Source organism: Artemia franciscana, chromosome 14 (genome assembly GCF_032884065.1).
Source record: "Artemia franciscana chromosome 14, ASM3288406v1, whole genome shotgun sequence".
NCBI classification, from domain to species: Eukaryota; Metazoa; Arthropoda; class Branchiopoda; order Anostraca; family Artemiidae; genus Artemia; species Artemia franciscana.
This window is the reverse complement of record NC_088876.1, coordinates 25932505-25954438: the sequence shown is the minus strand read 5'-3', so window position 1 is coordinate 25954438 and position 21934 is coordinate 25932505. Positions and strand designations below refer to the sequence as shown.

General features: G+C 37.1%; 1 protein-coding gene across 3 annotated transcripts in view; it reads right to left on the bottom strand.

Moving 5' to 3' along the window:
• LOC136035501 (rho guanine nucleotide exchange factor 11-like) overlaps window positions 1–21934 on the bottom strand; it is a 395432-nt gene that overhangs the window by 346214 nt on the left and 27284 nt on the right. Inside the window, exon 1 of one of the 3 annotated variants that reach the window (XM_065717334.1) lies at window positions 10936–11089. The exons of the other annotated variants lie outside the window; for them this stretch is intronic. The gene's annotated coding sequence lies outside the window, so the exon portion shown is untranslated. Of the gene's footprint in view, window positions 1–10935; window positions 11090–21934 lie in introns of those variants that run through there. 3 annotated transcript variants of the gene reach the window in all.

The window sequence follows — 21934 nt, the reverse complement described above, 5'->3', positions numbered from 1 at the left end:
TTAAGATCCGATCACCGACTCGTAAGTTGTAAATACCAAATTTTTTCTAATTTTTCCTCTCCCTTTAGCCCCCCAGATGGTCGAATCTGGGAAAACGACTTTATCAAGTCAAATTGTGCAACTCCCTGACAAGCCTACCAATTTCCATCGTCCTAGCACGTCCAGAAGCACCAAACTCACCAAATCACTGAACTCCTCCCCCCAACTCCTCCAAAGAGAAAGAATCCAGTACGATTCTGTCAATCACGTATCAAGGACATTTGTTTATTCTATCCACCAAGCTTCATCCCGATTCCTCCACTCCAAGTGTTTTTCCAAGATTTCCCCCTCCAACTCCCCCCAATGTCAAAAGATCTGGTCGGGATTTGAAATAAGAGCTCTGAGACGTGAATTCCTTCTAAAAATCAAATTTCATTAAGATCCGATCATCTATTCGTAAGATAAAAATACCCCAATTTTCACGTTTTCCAAGAATTCCGATTTTCCCCTCCAAATCCCCCCAATGTCACAGGATCTGGTAGGAATTTAAAATTAGATATTTAAAGCACAAGATCCTTCTAAATATCAAATTTCACTAAGATCTGGTCACCCTTTCGTAAGCTACAAATACCTCAATTTTCAAAATTACCCCCCCCAATTCCACCAAAGAGAGCAGATCTGGTCCAATTATGTCAGTCACGTATCTTAGACAGGTTTCTATTCTTCCCATCCAGTTTCATCCTGATCTCGCCGCTTTAAGTATTTTCTAAGATTTCGGGTCCCCCCAACTGCCCCCCCCACAATTACGCTTGATCCGGTTGAGATTTAAAATGAGAGATCTGAGTTACGAGGTCCTTCTAAATATGAAGTTTTATGAAGATCCTATCACTCCTTCGTAAGTTAAAAATACGTAATTTTTTCTTATTTTTCAGAATTACCCCCCCCCCTCAATAGAGCGGATCCGTTTCAATTATGTAAATCACGTATGTAAGACTTCTGCTTATTTTTCCCACCAAGTTTCATCCCGATCCCTCCAATCTAAGCGTTTTCCATGATTTTAGGTTCCCCCACCCCAACCTTCCCTGAATGTCACCAGATCCGGTCAGGATTTAAAATAAGAGCTTTGAGACACGATATCCTTCTAAATATCAAATTTCATTGAGATCCAATCACCCGTTCGTAAGTTAAAAATACCTCATTTTTTCTAATTTTTCAGAATTAATCCCTCCCCCAATTACCCCAAATAGAGCGGATCCGTTCCGGTTATGTCAATCATGTATCTATGACTTGTGCTAATTTTTCCCACCAAGTTTCATCCCAATCCCTCCACTCTAAGTGTTTTCCAAGTTTTAGGTTTCCCCCTCCCAACTCCCCCCAATGTCACCAGATCCGGTCGGGATTTAAAATAAGAGCTCTGAGACACGATATTCTTCTAAATATCAAATTTCATTGAGATCCGATCACCCGTTCGTAAGTTAAAAATACCTCATATTTTTCTAATTTTTCAGAAATACGCCCCCTCCCCGACTACCCCAAAGAGAGCGGATCCGTTCCGGTTATGTCAATCATGTATCTATGACTTGTGCTAATTTTTCCCACCAAGTTTCATCCCAATCCCTCCACTCTAAGTGTTTTCCAAGTTTTAGGTTTCCCCCTCCCAACTCCCCCCAATGTCACCAGATCCGGTCGGGATTTAAAATAAGAGCTCTGAGACACGATATTCTTCTAAATATCAAATTTCATTGAGATCCGATCACCCGTTCGTAAGTTAAAAATACCTCATATTTTTCTAATTTTTCAGAAATACGCCCCCTCCCCGACTACCCCAAAGAGAGCGGATCCGTTCCGTTTATGTCAATCATGTATCTAGGACTTGTGTTTATTTTTCCCACCAAGTTTCATCCCGATCCCTCCACTCTAAGTGTTTTCCAAGTTTTAGATTTCCCCCTCCGAAATCCCCCCAATATCACCAGATCCGGTCGGGATTTAATATAAGAGCTCTAAGACATGATATCCTTCTAAACATCAAATTTCATTGAGATCCGATCACCCGTTCGTAAGTTAAAAATACCTAATTTTCTCTATTTTTTCAGAATTACCCCCCCCCCCCCCCCCCAACTACCCCAAAGAGAGCGGATCTGTTCCAATTATGTCAATCGTGTATCTGGGACTTGTGCTTATTTTTCCCATCAAGTTTAACCCGATCCCTCCACTCTAAGTGTTTTCCAAGATTTTATGTTTCCCCCCTCCAACTCCCCCCCAATGTCATCAGATCCGGTCGGAGTTTAAAGTAAGAGCTCTAATACACAATATCATTCCAAACATCAAATTTCATTAAGATCCCATCACCGCTCATAAGTTAAAAATGCTTCATTTTTTCTATTGTTTCCGAATTAACCGGCCCCCAACTCCCTCCAGATGGTCTAATCTTGCGATTGCAAGATTTGCGATTGCTATATGTCACTTGGTTAATACCAAGTGCCATAATAATGCATTTCTATTGCATATTTCCGAGAGAGGCGAAAACTTTAAGACTCGTAGTGGCAGAAAAAACAATTTTTGATTTTGTGCAATCGTCTGCATTATTCTTTCTGGTGTCATCCGACATATCAAATTTGAAGGTGTAGGTTCTATCAAATTGAAGTCTCTGTAGGCAGTTACTGATAGTGAAAGTTACCAATACCGAAAAAATTACCCTTTTTTCTAAGAAAAAAAATGCATTTCTATTTCACAGTTCAGAGATAGGCAAAGAACTTAAGACTGCTAATGCCAGAATATTTTTTTTTCTGCGATCGTTATGGAGTGTCCGCATTATTCTTTCTGTGGTCCTCCGACAAATCGATTTTGAAGGTGCAACTTTCGTCAAATTGAAATCTCTGTAGGCAGTTTCTCCTCTTTTTGTTCTGCAATTTTTTATCGGTAACTTTCAAACGAAAAAATTTTACATGTTTCGAAAGTAACTTTTTGATGTTTATGCTATTTTCAAACTTCTTCTCTTTGAATTTCTTATTTGTAATTAATTTTAATTAGTCTTTATATATTGTTTATTACAACAATTTTCTGATATCTTGCAAATAGTTTCTAAGACTATACTACCTTTCCTTTTGTAAACAAAATTGAATATATACAATAAAATAATGATGCGTAAAGCCTGAGTAAACCGAGGTAGAACCGAGTAAAGCTGACTAATATACAACTTCTATAATCTGTTTTTGATGTTTAATAGTAAAAACTTTTTATCTATGCCTGTCACAAAGTAATTGTCACATAAATAATTTACTAATAATTGCAAAACAACGTCATTGTGACCTATTTTGTTTTTTATCGTTGAGTTGCATACATTTTTTTACACTAACTCTTAGATTACACTATCTTTCTATTTGCAAATCCAATGAGAATATAGAAGAATATAACATTGGATAGGAGTTTTAATTAATTACTTTTAATCACTGTCTCACTTAAAAAACAAATCTATTGTTCTTACAGATTATTCAGTCTAAATCATGGTTTCAAATCCAAATAGGTATGCTAAATAAAACGTGTATTCATTAAGAAAGAAAATAAGTAAAGATTTGATTTATTGATGTGCGAGCGAAGATAAACATTCTTTCTTTCCTTTCTTTTTTGAATTCTCTTATTTGGCTTTTAATCAAAATTATAAAAGACATATCTAGTTTCTGATTTCTGAAAGAGGGTACAGAAGTAGCAATTATAGTGACTTGTCAACTAGACGATTTAATGAGATTAGTTTTCACAAGGGCTCTTGGTCTTCATTCTTGCAAAGAACTTCCAAAAGGGCAAATTTTACATATCTATTAGTAGGAGAAATAATGTTTTCATTTTGCCGAGCGGAAAGTAAAACTTCGTAATGATTATTTTCTAATATGTATTCGATGATTAAATCCTATGGTGAAATTTGGGTTTAAGAAATTTGATTGCTATTATAAGCACCCACAAACAGGGACGTACCATTGGGGCTAGATGCAAAGTCCCTCCTAGTTTTAATCTTCCACGATTTCTACGAACCTCTAACTCAAATAACCAAATAAAACATGTATTTTGAGATTTTTGAGATTTGAGATTTTTTATAATTTAACCTCCTCCTCCACTCCCCTAAAAGAAATCTTTTGGCACGTGCCAGCTGACAGAGCCCTCGTTGATTTAACGTGCGTCTGCACGTTAAAATTTTCTTACACACAGTGGTAGCCCCCTCCTATGCGGATAAATTCCATGGATGCGTAGGGAGGGTGTATTTTCTGGGAGGGTAAATTTCTAACCCCTGATTTTTTATTGGATGACTTGAGATCCGGCTCGTGAAGCGGAATATGAGTATTGTCCAAAATGAGCTTGAAGGGCAATATCTCTTGGTAACATTCGAAGCAACATAATAGATAGATAAATCGATAAGCGTATTTCAAAAGCCCATGGACCATATGCACGTAAAAACATAAATAAATAACAAACAAGCAAGGAAACTAAACAACAGTATGAATTACAAACACGCACAAAAACAAAATACAACGCGAAAATGCCTAATCTAACAACAAAAGAAATTAATCACATAAAACTTTTTCTTCTATATACACTCCAACTCGAAATATTGTGGTTGGGTTACTATTTTGCAGAATACTCGGAAGCATCAAATTAATCCCATGCAAATAAATTTCCCGTAAATCAAGGAGCACCGGGCATTTCCGGAGAAAATGATCCAAGTCTTCATCCTCATGTTTACAAAGGGGATAAACATACCGCCTATCAGGACCAACTATCATTTTTTTTTTTTTTTTTTTTTTTTTTTTTTTTTTTTTTTTTTTTTTTTTTTTTTTTTTTTTTGTCAAACGTTTTTTGCCTGTTCTGGATTGGAAGAAAAAGCTGAATACAACGGCGCTAATATAAATCCAATATATTGGAATATATATAATATAATATAATAAAATATATATATATATATATATATATATATATATATATATATATATATGTATATATTATAATATATTATATTATATAATATAATATATTATATTATACAATATAATATATTATATTATATAATATAATGTAATCCAATATATAATATAAATCCAACGACCCTAATATAAACGACTCTCTAATATAAATCGTACTTGGCTTTCTAAACACGTTGGTATATCACTAGAACAAAGACCATTATTCCATAAGTAAGGCATTCCTACTTTTTCTAGTAATGATTTAATTTGGGATGGCCACGAGGTTTTTAAACCACTTTTCCACATCTAATCATATGCCGCTCTTACTAGTCTATCTTCATTACTCTTAGTTAACTTCAACCAGAATCTAAGCATTAAAATATACCTACGTAGCTTTAAAGAAAACAGGCCCATATCACCGTTCAGAATCTGTGAATGAGTTGTCTGATGTAGACCAAACACTCTTTTATAGTACTGGAGCTGAAGGAAATCCAGTTGCTGTACCGTTTCTCCACCCCATATCTCTGCTCCATATTGTATCACGGGTAAATTTTTTGCATTAAATATTCTTTTAAGCATTCTTAGGTTTTCAATCCCCATTATCGTCGGGTTTCTAAAAATTGCTGGCATGGCCACTCTACCTCTCTTAATTATTTCATAAACATGACTTTTTAGGCTTCCATTTTCGGATATGCTAAAGCCTAAATATTTTATTCTTTTACTTGTAATTAGTTCCTTATTATTAAATTTAAATGTATATTTTTCTTCACCCCCTACACTCTTTTTTTTTTAAATAACAACTTCGCTCTTTTCAGTATTCAGCTCTAATTTTTTTATCTGCAAATATTCTTCTATGAGATTCAAAAGTATCTATTCAGCCTTAATGTTTTTATCTGCAAATATTCTTTTATGAGATTCAAAAGTGTCTATAGATTTTGCGGCTTAGCCTATTAGCCACCAAAGCAATATCATCTGCAAATAATAAGAGAGGTAGTTTTTGAGTCCCTAGGATAACTTTCGGAGCCCCTATATTCTCTAGAAAGTTAACAACATCATTAATAAAAATATTAAACAACTTAGGTGAAAGGGTGCTGCCCTGTTTAACTCCCCGCTATAATATTTAAAGCTTCGAAAACCTATTACCAACTTGTATGATTTCACTCACACAAGTATACATTCTCATTATCCATCTGACAAATGAATGGGGAAGGCCAATATTAAGCATGGCATCATTCAACAGCTCTCTGTCGACACTATTGAAAGCCTTGTGGAGATCCAAAAATCCCACATAAAGACAGGTTTTTCCCTTTCCATATTTATCTATTTATGCCTTTAAAATAAACACAATATCTGTCGTCCCATACCCTGTCCTGAAACCACCTTGTTCCTCATGTATTAAATTATTTTTATTTAACCAATCGGAAAGCCTGATATCTAATATTTTCTCCAATCAAACAGTTCGTGGTAACGAACTGTAGTAAGGAGCGACCCGGCTCAATAGTAACCAAAACTCTAAAAAATGGAATTTTGATACCAATAGCTACATCATAAGAATCGCATTTTAATGCTGGTTTTAAATATATAAGTTTCATCAAGTTTAGTCTTACCCATCAAAAGTTACGAGCCTGAGAAAATTTGCATTATTTTAGAAAATAGGGGGAAACGCCCCCTAAAAGTCATAGAATCTTAACGAAAATCACACAATCAGATTCAGCGTATCAGAGAACCCTACTGTAGTAGTTTCGAGCTCCTATCTACAAAAATGTGGAATTTTGCAGTTTTTGCCAGAAGGCAGATCACGGATGCGTGTTTATTTGTTTTTTTGTTTTTTATTGTTTTTTTCCAAGGGGTGATCGTATCGACCCAGTTGTCCTAGAATGCTGCAAGAAGGCTCATTCTAACGGAAATAAAAAGTTCTAGTGCCCTTTTTAAGTGACCAAACAAATTGGAGGGCACCTAGGCCCCCTCCCACGCTAATTATTTTCCCAAAGTCAACGGATCAAAATTCTGAGATAGCTATTTTATTCAGCGTAGTCGAAAAACCTTATAACTATGTCTTTGGGGGCGACTTACTCCCCCACAGTCCCTGTGGGAGGGGCAACAAGTTACAAACTTTGACCTGTGCTTACATATAGTAATGGTTATTGGGAAGTATACAGGCGTTTTCAGGAGGATTTTTTTGGTTTGGGGGAGTGGTTGAGAAGAGGGGGATATGCTGGGGGAACTTTCCTTAGAGAATTTGTAATGGGAGAAGAAAATTTCCATGAAGGGAGAGCAGGATTTACTAGCATTATTTAAAAAAAACAATTAAAAAACAAAAGTGAAAAGCTTTTTCAGCTGGAAGTAAGGAACAGCAATAAAACTTAAAACAAACAGAAATTATTACCCATATGAGGGGCTTACCTCCTTCTAATACCTCGCTCTTTACGCTAAAGTATTTTCAGTAATTTCAACTACTTATTCTACGGCTTTTGTGATTCAGGGGTCATTCTTAATGAATTGGGATAAAATTTAAGCTTTAGTGTAAAGAGCGAGGTACTGACGATGGGGCGAATCCCCTCATATATGTAATAAAAACATGAGAATACAAAAGTTCTTTACGTAAGCTAATTTATAAGTTACGTAAATCTTTTACCAATAAAAAGATTCGTAAAAAATTAAAAGTTCTAGTTGCCTTTTTAATTAACCAAAAAATCGGGGGGCAACTAGGCTTCGTCCCCCGCTCTTTTTTTCTCAAAATCATTCGATCAAAATTATGAGAAAGCCATTGAGCCAAAAAAAAAAATATGCAAATTTCGTTTTGATTATTCCTCTGCGGAGAGCCAAAATCAAAACATGCATTGATTCAAAAACGTTCAGAAATTAAATAAAAAAAACAAGTTTTTTTAACTGAAAGTAAGGAGCGACATTAAAACTTAAAACGCAAAGAAATTACTTCGTATATGAAAGAGGCTGCTTCCTCATCAACGCCCCGCTCTTTACGCTAAAGTTTTTTACTGTTTTAAAAAGAAGAATTGAGAGAAAGAGTCAAACTTTAGCGTAAAGAGCGGGGCGTTGATGAGGAAGCAGCCTTTTTCATATACGAAGTAATTTCTGTGCGTGTTAAGTTTTAATGTCGCTCCTTACTTTCAGTTAAAAAAACTTGTTTTTTTTATTTAATACCTTACTTAAAGCAGGGACAAGCGCAATTAAATGTTAATTATCATGAGCCTTCCGGTTTCCTCTCTTAAAAAGTGATATAAACAATGATGTCTTCCAAGCGCTTGGCCATTGCCCAGACGTTAACACCTTATTACAAAGAAGAACAATTATCGACATTAAAATGGAAAGAAAATTCTTAAATAACTTTATTGGTATATCATCAACACCTGCAGCAGTACCACCTTTTAAATTCTTAAATATCGACTTAATCTCTTGGCCATTCAAATCACCCACTAGATCGTTATCATGTTCCCTCACAGGATAAATAACCATCTCTGGGGTATGCGCTACCTCCTGAAGATCTACACAATCACCTTCCAAATTTTTTTGGTAATCAGGCCATGAATCAGCTTCCGGAACAACTTGGGTATTAACTTTTCCCTTTCCACTATCATTCCTTAAATAGCCCCAAAATTTTTAAAATCTTTGTTCCTAAAATCATCATCAATGTCCTGTTTCTTCTTATTCTCATACTTTTTTTCTTTTTTATTAAACTTTTATATTCTCTTCTTTTGTCTTTATATTTAGCCAATCTCAAATTTTGACCTCCCGCGCTTTCACATTTATTCAAACAATTTAATAAATATTTTACTTCTTCTTTCATTAACTTGCAATCCAAATCAAAATATTGCTCATTCTTTCTTAATTTTTTTGTAAGGTCACATGATTCTGCATAACTACCCATTATTTCATTTAACTGCATACTTTACACCATGTGCATCTTTTTCATTTATTCTAACACTTTCAACTTATTTTTTATATGCGTCTCCAAGAGCTTCCTTTTAAATGCCTCAATATCTTTATCTGTTAAATCACTTCTAATTCGTTTTCCTAAGTCTATTTTTCTGTAATCCACATTGTAGAAATTTCTTACTCGTGAACCGTGGTCCAGAAACTACCCAACAAGCTTAATAGCTCTATGATCAGATCCAACTAAATCTAATACTCCCATTTTAATTGATTCAAGTACAAATTGCGTATTGATTAGCACATAATCTACAACACTTGGAGTTGGACCCGAAAGGCAAGTAAACTCGCCCATACCCTTATCATTCTCAAACCTACAATTTGCAATCATCAGACCATGTTCCCACACACAAAAGACAAAGCACATATTTAGGCAAAGATTGCCACTAAACCGTCCTCAACCATAGAAAAACTAATCTTTTGAATTAACCTGAATAGAAGGAGAAAATGGTCTTCTGTTCCCTCTGCACAGGTTATTTTTCCTTCAAAAAATTCAAAAACGACTTCGTCTAATCAAATTACTTCAAAACGTTAGTTTTTTGAATTAAAATATCGTGTATCAGCTATGAGGAGGCTATTACTATTAAATAAACTATTGCTATTAATTTTGCATTTAGACCCGCTATACTGCCCCCCCCCCTAATGTGCAAATCTATAGCCCAAATTTGTTTCTAAAATAACGAAAAAACCAACGAAAAAACGGTTTGTTCTCGAGTTTTATACAGCCTAAACTTGAGTGAGTGGCGTATAATACACAAGTACCAAAATTCTTTCCACCCATGGAAATTAAAAAGCCAAAACTCGAATGAAATTGTCAAATTTGGAAGGCTTTATTTTTCATGGGGTGAGGTACATTCTGGGGGGGTTTACCAAGGGGTGTTTTCCATGGGGGATATTTTCACAAGGGGAAATTTTCCGGGTGGTATTTTCCGAGGGGATAGCCAGGGGGTGATTAGGAGGGGGGTAAATGCCGGCCACTGTCGGCGGGAGACTTTGTAACTTTTAGTAATAATCTTTAACCTGAGCCTTCAAGTGTTTCTTCAATTAGTTTGTGTATTGACGAATATTATTTCTATTATTTTTAATATTATTGTCGCTATGAATTATGCTATTATTATTGTTTTGATTCTCTATGATGTTATTATTATTATTATCACTACTATAAAATTAAAATTATATTTTTTTTATTCTATTATTAATTTTATAATGTACATTTTTTTAATCATACAGTAAAAATTTTCATATTTTTATTTCTATTTGTTATTTATACTTATTATCCCCAGCTGTTGTATCCTTTAGTTTATGTCTATGAATCGAACTTCCAAGCACAACTTCAACAAGTAAAGCGTCTTCTAGCTGACATAATTCAGTCTCCTTGATGTTCTTACATGTAAGGCAGTATAGTATTATTTTTAATTTGATCATTTTGGTCATTATTTTGCAATTTACTTAGTACTTTGCAAGTTTTCTTATCTCGAAGAATCTTGAAGTACAGCTTCAAAAAGTAAAGCATCTTCTAGTTCTTCCCTCAGGTTTTATCTGTTAGTGGTAATATGTTGGTGATATATCTGGCACGTATTGTTTTATATACCCAAGAAGGTTTTAAGGTACCAGGTACAGTGAAATTAAAATTTGATTGCTTGAAATGGTTAAGAAGGAACTTATGCAACCATGTACATATACTAAAAAAAATCAGAAAAAATATAAATTCAATTTTAACAAAAAAGATCTCCGCATGCAATAATAGTTTCTGGTAGTAGCAGGAATCAAGTTAAAAAAAAAAATATGTTGCAAAAATCGGCCAAACATAAGCTATCAACATATAGCACCCATTAGCTTAAAAACGAGTAGCTTACCCCTGAATGTGTAGTTGTCTTTGGGAATCAAAGAACGTTTATGCTTGAATTTTTACGGACAAGCAACGTTACTAAACTTAAATAAGTAGTTTCTTTTTTTTCACGGTTCAATATGGCAACACTGACAGAAATATGGTCCCTCTCTAGCAAACTTATAAACTTAGCATATTCACAGCAAGAAAAGCACAAGTAGGTTGACTTACAACTCTCTGATTCCTGTCCTATTAAATCACAGTCCTCTCTTTTCCCAGGATTGTTCCCAGATTCTTAACAAGAGTAAACTGACTTCCCTTACATCGTATTCACATAGATAAACATTTTCAAACGCTATAACAATTCGATTTGCTCCGAATCTGCTTTCTTTTAGAGCAGCCACTCTTCCACCGTGTAGTTACCTGGGTGACGACCAAGCTCAAGAAGTATGTTTACACCTTGAAAGATATACCTCTCGTGGGTGTCTTGTTTATTTAAGGGATGGAAGAGCTATGAACATTTCTATTTCAGGAAGTTTTTCATCTTTATATCCTAGAGATGGAATCAATTAACTAAGAAAAAAGATGGTTCTAGAAATATACGTTAACTCTTCTACAAAAATAGACACAGAAAAAAAAACCTTTGTTTGTCTTCTCCAGAAAATTAAAAGAATAGTTCTTCGAACAGTTGGTGGTGTTAAACTGTAAAAAAAAGAGGGCAGTACAATCTGTAACCAAAACTATAAATAAAAACATAATCTTGGTAACAATGTAAACATTAAAAGAAAACACCTTTACGGGTATTCAAGATTTATTAAGTTTAGTTACAAATCAGAAGCTTTTATCACTAGAAAACGAGAATCATTTTAAAAAAGAGAGCAATCATCCAGAAAGAGGGATAAATCTCGATAAGAATTGTACCACTAAACTCAGCATGGTCGAGAGCCATATTATCCGGACTTTAAGCTTACATTTGCAAGAAAGTGAAAATGGGCTTATTTTGGCCACTGATGCTTATATTGATTTTTTTTTTGCTTATTGTTTCTTTTCCCACGGGTTATCGTATCAAGATAGAGGCTGTATAATATCAAGCGAGGAATAATTATAGCATTCCAAAATCTATTACCTTTTCAAAATACCAGACAAGATCTTGCCGCAGGAATGTGTGCCGATATAATTCTCAGATAATGACCAATTTAAAACTAGTGAACAGCTATAACTGTAGCCTTTAGTTTCAACCCAAAATGAACTGTTACTTTATGGATCGTGTATTCAGTGGTATTAACGACAAAATTGTTTAGTTGTTCATTAACTGCTGAAATGAAGTTATTGGATCATCACACTATTAAAGGGTATTGGATCCTTAACAAATAGTTACACACCAATGGGGAACGCTATTGGAGGGGTTATCATATGAATGGTCAGGGAAAATACTTGCTTGGAGATCATTCTTCCCGAGAAAAATGTTATATTGCTTATTACTGTAGATAGTAGTTTTATGGTTTTCAGACATGTTGTACTCCTTTGCATAATGTGTGCCGATATCACAATCCTTTTGGAGAGGGTTCAACCCCTTTTGTCTAAGAAGAGACAATTTGGATCCTACCAGATTTTTAAAATTAAATTTAAAATTGACAATTTTGCATATTAAAGATTACTTTTGATGTACAATTGATAGCATAGATTTGATGGCTTAGAGTTTAGGTTTCTATTGACGATGGTCATTCGCTACTTACAATTACTGGTTACGGCGCTGATAATTTTGTTTTAAAAAAGGTGGAAAAACTGAAAAGCAAAAATTTCAAGCAATAAAAAGGAAAAATAAAATGTCGAACAACTAGTAAAGTTACAGTGAGTAAAATTCGAAATAGCACTTTAAGAATCGGAAGCGCAAAAACAAGCCCTATTCCCCCCTCTACCGGGAAACAAAAAGTAATTAAAAATGCATAAAAGAGAACAATTAGAGATTTTTTATTGATACCTTGGTAAAAAAAAACTCCTGGTAGCACTTGCTGTCTTTCCCAAGTAGAATTTTCTAGTGGCGCTGAGGGTTTTCACTTGATCGAATACTCACTGAAACGCAAGGAATCATCCCTTCTTTTTCCTATGCCCCCGTCATCTGTTTTCAAGTTCAATATCCTTTTAGCAGTGCTCTGAGAATGATTAATTAGCTCTGAAAAAGTGCATCCCTTAAGATGAATTTTGGGGACAGGGAGGAAGGTTTAATATCAAAAGGTTAACTTTTACCGATACATAGCCTTCCTCAAGACTCCATTCTTTGCATATTCTAAGACAAAATAAGAATATGGATGCCTAAAACGGTACTGGTGCGTCTCAATTTGGAATATACTGTCAATCTGCCATTATGCTGACTCTCCAGTGCTTGTGTCCACTAATCTGCAAACTCCAAACATGTAACTGGCAAACATGTCTCTGTTGAAATTAATTTTTCAGATTGGGCTTGCAGATATGCAGAGTTGCTGAGTCTGTTGAAAGGAGACGCGTTGTAAGATGCGTCGCACCAGACTCAAAAGTGTGGATTAAGCCCAATATATGAAAAAACGAAGATTTTGGTTTTCTGTAATTATCAATATTTTTTGTGCAACTCATTTTTTTTATAGTTTTACTTATATCTTCCAACCATTCCAAATAACCCAGGGGATGATCAACTTTCCATAATAATATTAATAGAGAAGCGCTGTGTACAAGCGCTGTGAAGTTCCAGGGGCATAAAAAAAAGAAAAAATGTTCTTTATAATCGAACCTGAAAACCCTGAGTTTCTCACTTTTTTTCGTTTTTTTTTTAATTATAAAGGTTTTAGAGTAGCCTGATATTTTTGCCAGTGTTTCGACGTTTAACCGTGGAATGAATAAGACAAATATTAGTAAAATTTAACTATTCTTTTTCTACGTGAAAACTCAAACATCAATTGTTTATTCCGTTTGATTAACTGCTGATTCTCAGAGACAACTAAACCTTCAAAGGAAAGGTGTGTTTTTTAGTCTGTTTGATGCCATGTGTCTTTGGCTTAGTCTTTTAGCTGAGTCTTTTTTGTCTTTGTGGTGTCTTTGTCTTTGTCTTTTTTTAGTCTTTGTGTCTTTAGCTGATATTCACGTTACTTTCCAATTTGTCACCAGCTCAATCCAAGCGCTGCTCTTTAATTAATTAAATTAAAAAATAAACTTTTTTTCAACTGACAGTAAGGAGCAACAATAAAACACAAAACCACCAAAAATTATACCGTATATGAAAGTTCACCTCCTCACTCAATACCTTGCACTTCACGCTAAAATTTTTAGAATTTTTCTAAGAGCTTCCTATTTTAATTAAAAGGCCCTCGTGTTTCAGGAGTTGTTCTTAAAAATTGGGGCAAAACATTAAAACTTTCATGTAAAGAGCAAGGTATTGAGGAAGGGGGCAACCTCTTCATATACAGAATAATATCTGTTCGTTTGGAGTTTTAATGCTGCTACATACTTTCAGTTTTAAAAACTAGTTTTTTCTATTTAATTTCTGATCGTTTTTCAAGTAATGCCAGTAAATCTGGCTCATTCTCCGTGAAAAATTTCCTCTCCTCACGGAAGCTCCTCCTTTAAAAGTACCTCCGACGTAAAATACAACCCTACCCCACATAAGGTTCCCTCCAGGTACTTCCATTGTCACTAAAACTCCACCCCTTCAGCCTTAAAACTCGCCTTAGCATATTTTCATTTGAAAAGGACTTTCAATTATATTTGTTATTCCGATCACTCCAGAAATGCCTCCTCCAGTTAAAATTTTTTCCCGGATATCCAAACCCACTAACAATTTTCCCCCGATAATTCTCCCTGAACATCTCCCCGTGCAAAACTGAGGTGGCAAAGAGAGAGTAAGACAAATAAAAAAAAAATTCGGATAGGAATTCTGTCAAATACTCCTAGGGTAAAATTTCTCCAGAAAATCCTCTCCCTCGAAATTTCACTCCCCGTAGGCAATTCTCACCTGTTGATTTTTCCTAATATTTAAGATATGTATGGTTATGTACGTTTCAGCTTAACCAATTGCAAGAGAAAAATTTAAGTCTCACTTTCCTTGGACTTCAAGCATTTCCATGTCCTCTTTCAAATGATTAAAATTTCATATTTTTTCTGTTAAGAATCTTTAATTAGGTATATTTAATATAGGTAGCATAATTAAATTTAATTATATGGCACTTAACTATTTTAAGTTTCAACTGAGATTTAATTGCTGTATGTCGTTTCACTTTTGTTGTGTTTTATATAAGAATTATATGACTTTTAATGTTCGCTCACTTTTAACTATAATATGACGTTCAATTTTGTTCTTGTAGCTATATAATATGTTCCATAGCATATGACACTTCATAAAACAAATCCAGTTAAGCAATTGCCAATTATTTTTTCTTAGGGGTAACTTAGCGAAAGGAGATGAAGTGAAAGGTTTGTCCAGTGTGAGGAAACTAGTGACCTTTTTACTTTCAAAGTTTAACCTTGGGGCATCGGAAAGTTCAATACATCATTACGTCAACTTACAACTACAACTGCAGCATGGGATCCAAACTTCCAAATGATTTATATTGCAGCAACCTAGCACGTTATTTTACCTCTGACCCTCTATTTCTTGCTAGCTTTGTATGTTATCTCTTCCGAGTTTTTTTTTTCTTCCACGTTATTGTAAAACGTAAAGTTTTATTAGCGTTATCTTAACTAAACATTATGTTAAAGTTGTTTACCATTTACGCTTTTACTACATGGTTTTAGCTTGGACTATTGAAACTTAATCCCTAAGAGAATAGTTAAAAAAGATAATTTTTTTTCGAAAGTAAAGAGCAAAGTTGAAACTTAAAACCAACAAAAATTATTGCTTTACAGGTACATCTGCTCAAGATATATCTACAAAACTAGCTCAAGTAAACTGACTCTAATATCTATGCAATTTTCAGAGCTATTACTTTACTGAAAGCTCAGTTTGCTTGAGTGTTCTTGAAAATTAGATTTGTATACTAAAAATTATCGATATCATAGTCATTGAAATACTTTCGGAAGACTTATTAACTACTCTTTTATTTTCTGCGGGCTACTCGTGCAATTCTCTTCTCTTTACGGAACAGTCTGCTGTTTTGGTAGGGGGGGGGGGTGATTTTACGTTTTCAGTAAAGCCCTAGCTTCTATATTCGACATATACAGGATTTTCTTATATAAGTTATAACCTCCAGAAATCTGTGAAAGTTTCAAGTCTATACCCTGGGCTGTTCCGGAGACATCGTAGTTCCATTATCTTGATAATCTAAAAACATATAATGTTTTCCAATTTACCTCGCTACTTACCTGTACGTATATATTTTTCAAGTCCCACAGGAGTTTATATGCAAAAGGGTTTTGATGAATCACAGACAAACCAAATTTAAACACTTTCATCCCCTAAAAAGAAGATTGTAGGACCACTTTGACCCGCTCTCCCCATTCCTCTCTTCTCTTTTGTCCTTAAACAGCAGTGCCTGAAAGTTTAAATTTCTTACCCCTAGCCGTTGCAGACACGTTGCAGATATGTCATTTTGATAATCTGGATAGACATAGTACCTTTTTATCTATCGCTCCTCCCTCAGTCAAAAGATGAGATGCACTTTAATTATTTTCGAAAAATCCCTGTGGACCCCATTCCAAACAGTAGCCTACCTGAAGGCTTCAATTTTATTCCCTAAACCATTTCAGAGAAACCGAAGACTTTCTATGCTTGGGTGCCCATATTTTTCCAACCAACCAGGAAGAATATTTTTTAGCCCTATTTAGACCTGTTTTTTCCAGGAGGAGGGGCCGTGCCCCCTATTTTTTCCTTTACAATGGGTTTCTCGTTGCCCAAGGACTTACGGCAGTAAGTTTCAAACTGAAAGGGAGCAAAAATTCTTTCTCGACCCCCACCCTCCTCCGTTTCCTGGGTTCCTCCTTCTCTGCTGACCTTTAAACTGTTTGATCCTTTAAATCAACAAACTAATCCCTGAAAGCTTAAAGTCAATCAGACAAGTCTTCCTTTCCCAGTATAAAATCTAATTATAATCAATTGACAAGTTGCACTATTTACGGCCCTTGTTCAAGGGACTTTCGGTTCCAATTGGATTCCGGTTGCCCTCAAATCCAGCTTTAGGGTTTAGGTTTAGGGTTACTTTCAGGTTTAGGGTAAAAATAAGAGCTAAGAGCTCATATAGCACTTGTGACGAGGTCAGAAGAGCCAAGAGCCAAGAGCTCATATGGTATGATCTCTAGAAAGATTCTAAGGATCAATAAATTGCTTTAAAAGGAAAATGAGAGGCTTAATGCCAGTAAAGGTAAGGTAAAGGATACGACATTAGACTTTACAGTCCGTACCGGCGGTGCTGATCTCCGTTTCTTGGCCCTTCAGCCAGGAAGTGCAATGGGGTTGGATTTAAAATAAGTCGAGATTTACAATAAGAGCTCTGAGTCACGAGGTCCTTCTTTGACTTACTTGACTTTGACTTAAGTCTCCTGCCGGGCACTGCTCGGCGTAGAGAGTGACGTCTGCCTCCTCCATCCACTTCGGTCCATGGCGAGTATTTGCTCTTCACCCTGTCTGATGTTTGCCATCGTCAAGAACTTGGACAGGCTGTCGGACCAACATTTCTTCGGTCGGCCGCGAGGTCGCTTCCAACCAACTGTGATAGGGTCGAAGTCATAGATCATCTTTGCGGGTAGATGTGGTGGCATTCGAAGCAAATGTCCGAATCATCGTAAGGTTCGCTTGGCTGCTTGAGTCGAAAACCAGGACTGCTTTATCAGCAGCAGAAGCTTCTCATTGCTGACGAAGTCAGACCATCGTAGGCCCTCAATCCTCCTCAGGCTCTTCGCATGAAATACGTCTATTTTCTTGAGGGTTGCAGCTGATGCTTGCCATGTCTCAGCTCCGTAAAGCATCACAAAGCCGACTAGAGTGTTGAAGATCCGTAGTTTCGTTGTGTGACTGATGTTTGGTTTTCGCCAGAGGTGACGATTCAGTCTGCCCAGACCCTTTAGATTATCTCGCCTGCAGCTCGGGAGAAGGGAGCCATTCGAAGAAATTATGGAGCCCCGGTAGGTGAAGTCTTGAACAGCCTCGATGCTAGTGGTGCTGTCCAAGCTAACTGGAGAGTTAAAAGTAGGAGAAGACGGGTCAATGACCATAATTTTAGTTTTGTTCCAGTTTATATGCAGTCCTACGTTGGCAGCATCTTCTCGCAGAATTCGGAACGCTTCCAGCAGCTGGTCCATGGAGTCCGTCAGAATGGCCAAGTCATTGGCAAAATCAACATCTGTAATGCTATGATCTCCGAATTTGAGCCCGAAGCTGAGACGTGAAGTGGTTTTTGTCATAACGTAATCTACGATGACGTTGAAGAGCTCTGGGGCCACTGCAATCCTTGGCGCACCCCTGTCGTGATTTGAAAAAACATGCTGCACCGACCATTTACTTGTAAACAGCTCTCCGTCCCATGGTGCAACGCCTTGAGAAGTCTGCAATATTTCTCGGGTAGGCCAGTCAAGTCTAAAATCCGCCAAAGAGCTTTTCGATCTACTGAGTCAAATGCAGCACGGAAGTCAACGAAGGCAATAAATACTTTCTGTCGGAACTCTGTGGTCTTCGCTACTATTTGTTGAATCGTGAAAATCTGCTCGATGGTTGTACGATCCGACATAAGACCAGCTTGCTCCGGTCGCCAGATTTTTCGAATGATTTTCCGGCATCGATCCAAAAGGACGATTGAAAACAGTTTGCCAGGGACTGGCAGTAGGGTTATTCCCCGGTAGTTAGAGCAATCGATTCTTGAGCCTTTTCTCTTACATAAGGGGATGTTGACACCCTTCCGCCATTCCTCGGGAATTATCTCCGTTTGCCAGATTGTAGAGAACAGGTTGTGTAGAAGCTGGAGCATTGCAGGACCTCCATATTTTAGTAAATGTGAGTTTAAGCCGCATATACCAGCAGCTTTATTATTCTTGAGCCTTTTTACTGCATGTCCAATTTCTGAGGGGCTGAAAGGCTCATATGGAGGAGCATCTATTCTAGGTCTTTGACTGCAAGGTTGGCTGGGATTATCATTAGGAGGCGCAGACGGACTAGTATTGTTGAGGAGCGAACAGAAGTGGTCCTTCCACCGCTCAAGACAAGAACATTCATCAGAAACAAGTGCACCATCCCTGGACAGGACGGGGTCCAAGGTGGGAGTTTTATTTTCAATGAGATCTCGTAGATGCTTGAATAGGCTGCCCATGCCTTTCTTTTTTGCAACTAGCTCATTTTCATCTGCTTTCCTTGCAACAAACTGGGTTCTATCCCGGTGAATGATTCTGTTCCGCACTCCTTTGGGCCTTCGATATGTAGTCATGTCCAAAAGAAGTCTTGCCTTCCGTCTTTGCTCTATGACTTGCAGTGTTTCATTGGTTAGCCACGATTTCTTTGGGTAACTCCTCTTGCAAAGCACTAGTTGTACTGCTTCACTGGTCTGCGATTTGAAATGCTTCTAGAGATCTTCGCTGCTATTAAGTGAGCCAAGGGCCTCGAAGCGATTCGAAATCTCGATACTGTATTTCTGGCGAGTATCTGGTTCCTTTAGTTTCCCAATATCTGCAGAGACGGGTTTTCTTTCCGATCGCTGTGCATGGAGGCGAAGCCGAAGATCGGTGCACACAAGCCTAGGGTCTGCGTTTCCAAGCTCTGCTGATCTGTAAGTTCTGCAGTTCTTCGCCAATGATCTCCAGCGTTTGGAAATAATGACGTAGTCAGTCATCTTCTTGGTACGACCGTCTTTACTATGCCACGTGTACTGATGAATAGTTTTGCGTTGGAAGTAGGTGTTTGAAATGTAAAGCTCGTTGAAATGTAAAGCTCGTGAGATCGGCACAGTTCAAGTAGGCGAAGCCCATTCTTTGTACAACCGTCGTTACTATACCACGTGTACTGATGAATAGTTTTGGGTTGGAAGAAGGTGTTTGAAATGTAAAGGTCGTGAGAACGGCACAAGTTCAAGTAGGCAGACCCCATTGTCGTTAAGTGGTTCGGGGGATACAGGACCAACTGTGCCAGGCCGTACACCCATAACATCGTGAACTGTCACAATAAAGTCGCCAAGGAGAACAGTTATATCATGGGGGGTACTTTTGCAAGGCATCTGGACAAAGCACAGTATAAATCCTCCTTAGTGGTATCGTCAGAATCGTTGGTCGGGGAAAAGCATACGATGACAGTCATCTTGTCATGCTTGTGTCCAAAGCGGGCCTTCATTAATCTGTCAGATACAGCTTCGTGTAAAAGTAAGGCCTTTCTTGTAAGGCTATTTAGTTCAAGGCCAACGCCATTCCTTCTCGAGCTTCCTCCAGACCAGAACAATGAGTCACTGTTACCTGTTCGCTCTTCTCCGCTTCCGGTAAGACGGGTCTCAGTAAGACCTGCAATTGACACTTTGTTCTTGTGAAGTTCTTCAGAGAGTAGGTTCTTTGACGCAGTTTCATTCAGAGTCAAGACATTCCAGGTGGCTGTTCGTACACCCTTCGGTCCATAAGGTTTAGTCTGTCAGTCTTTCTGACGTCGTCAGCATGTCCATTGACGCGCGATGGTCGAGATCTTAAAAGGGAATCCGGGCCCAAGGCTATATTGTCACTTTTAATTGCGCTTAATTTTCAGGTGGAGGGTCGCTATCCCAACCGACCCTAGGCCTGGAATCTGATTACAGCTAAGTTAAACCTAGGTACTGAGATTCCCGGGGTGGGCTCCCCCCGCCACATGAGGTTGCGGCCGTCCTGATTGGAGTGTTTAGTTAGGGGAGAAACCCCATATCAAAAGGTATGTGGTCAGCATACAGAGTCTGCCTCACTCCGGACAAACTCCATTCACCTCCTTCTAAATATGAAAATTCATTAAGATCCGATCACGCACTAGTAAGTTAAAAATACCTCAGTTTTTCTAATTTTTTCTCTCCCTTCAATCATACGACTTTATCAAGTCAATTTGTACACCTCCTTAACACGCCGACCAATTTTCATCGTCCTAGCACGTCCAGAAGCACCAAACTCGCTAAAGCACTGAACCCCACCACCAAACTCCCCCAATGTCACAAGATCCAGTCGGGACTTAAAATAAGTGTCGTAAGTTAAAAATACCTCATTTTTTCTAATGTTTCAGAATCAACCCTCCCCCCAACTCCTCAAAACTGAGCAGATCCGTTCCAGTTAAGTCAATGACGTATCTAGGACTTCTGCTTATTTTTCCCACCAAGTTTCATCCCGATCGCTCCAATCAAAGCGCTTTCCAAGATTTTATGTTCCCCCTCAATTCCCCCCAATGTCACCGGATCGAGTTGGGATTTAAAATAAGAGCTCTGAGACAGGATATCCTTCCAAACATCAAATTTCATTAAGATCCCATCACCCGTTCGAAAGTTAAAAATACTTCATTTTTTCTATTTTTTTCTGAATTAACCGAGCCCCCACCCCCACCCCCCGATTGTAAAATCAGGAGAAAAGACTATTTCTAATTTAATCTGGTCCGGTACTTGATAACCCTGCCAAATTTCATCGTCCTAGATTACCTAGAAGTGCCTAAAGTAGCAAAACCGGGACCAACAGACAGACAGACCGACAGAATTTGCGATCCCTATATGCCACTTGATTAATACCAAGTGCCATAAAAAAACTTTTGATTTTCCATCAGATTTGCCTCTTCCTATGACCACTCCATTTATACAGATTGGTCAGGAGAAAAAGAAATGGGAAATCAAATGGTTCAAATAGAAAGGAGTAGCTCGGTCCAAAAGTGACCAAAACTATAAAAACAGAATTTTGGCAGTGCGAGATACAACATAAGAATAAGATTTTAGTGATACTTCCAAATATATAAAATTCATTAGGTTTAATGCTACCCACCAAAAGCTACGTGCCTGATAAAACTTAGCTGATTTTCGAAGAAAGGGAAAAAACAGTCATTTGATCAAAAACGTCAACATATCTGAGAACCCTACTGTAGATGTTTGAAGCTCCTATCTAAGAAAATATTGAATTTTACATTTTTCTTTTTTTCACCAGAATAAAGATCACGGATGATTGTTACTTTTTTCTCCAGGTGTGATCATACCGAGCCAATGGTCCTCGAAGATCGGGAGAGGGCTGATTTGAACGGAAATTAAATATTCTAGGACCCTTTTTAAGTAACCAAACAGATTTTATGTTAATTATTCCCCTCCAACTC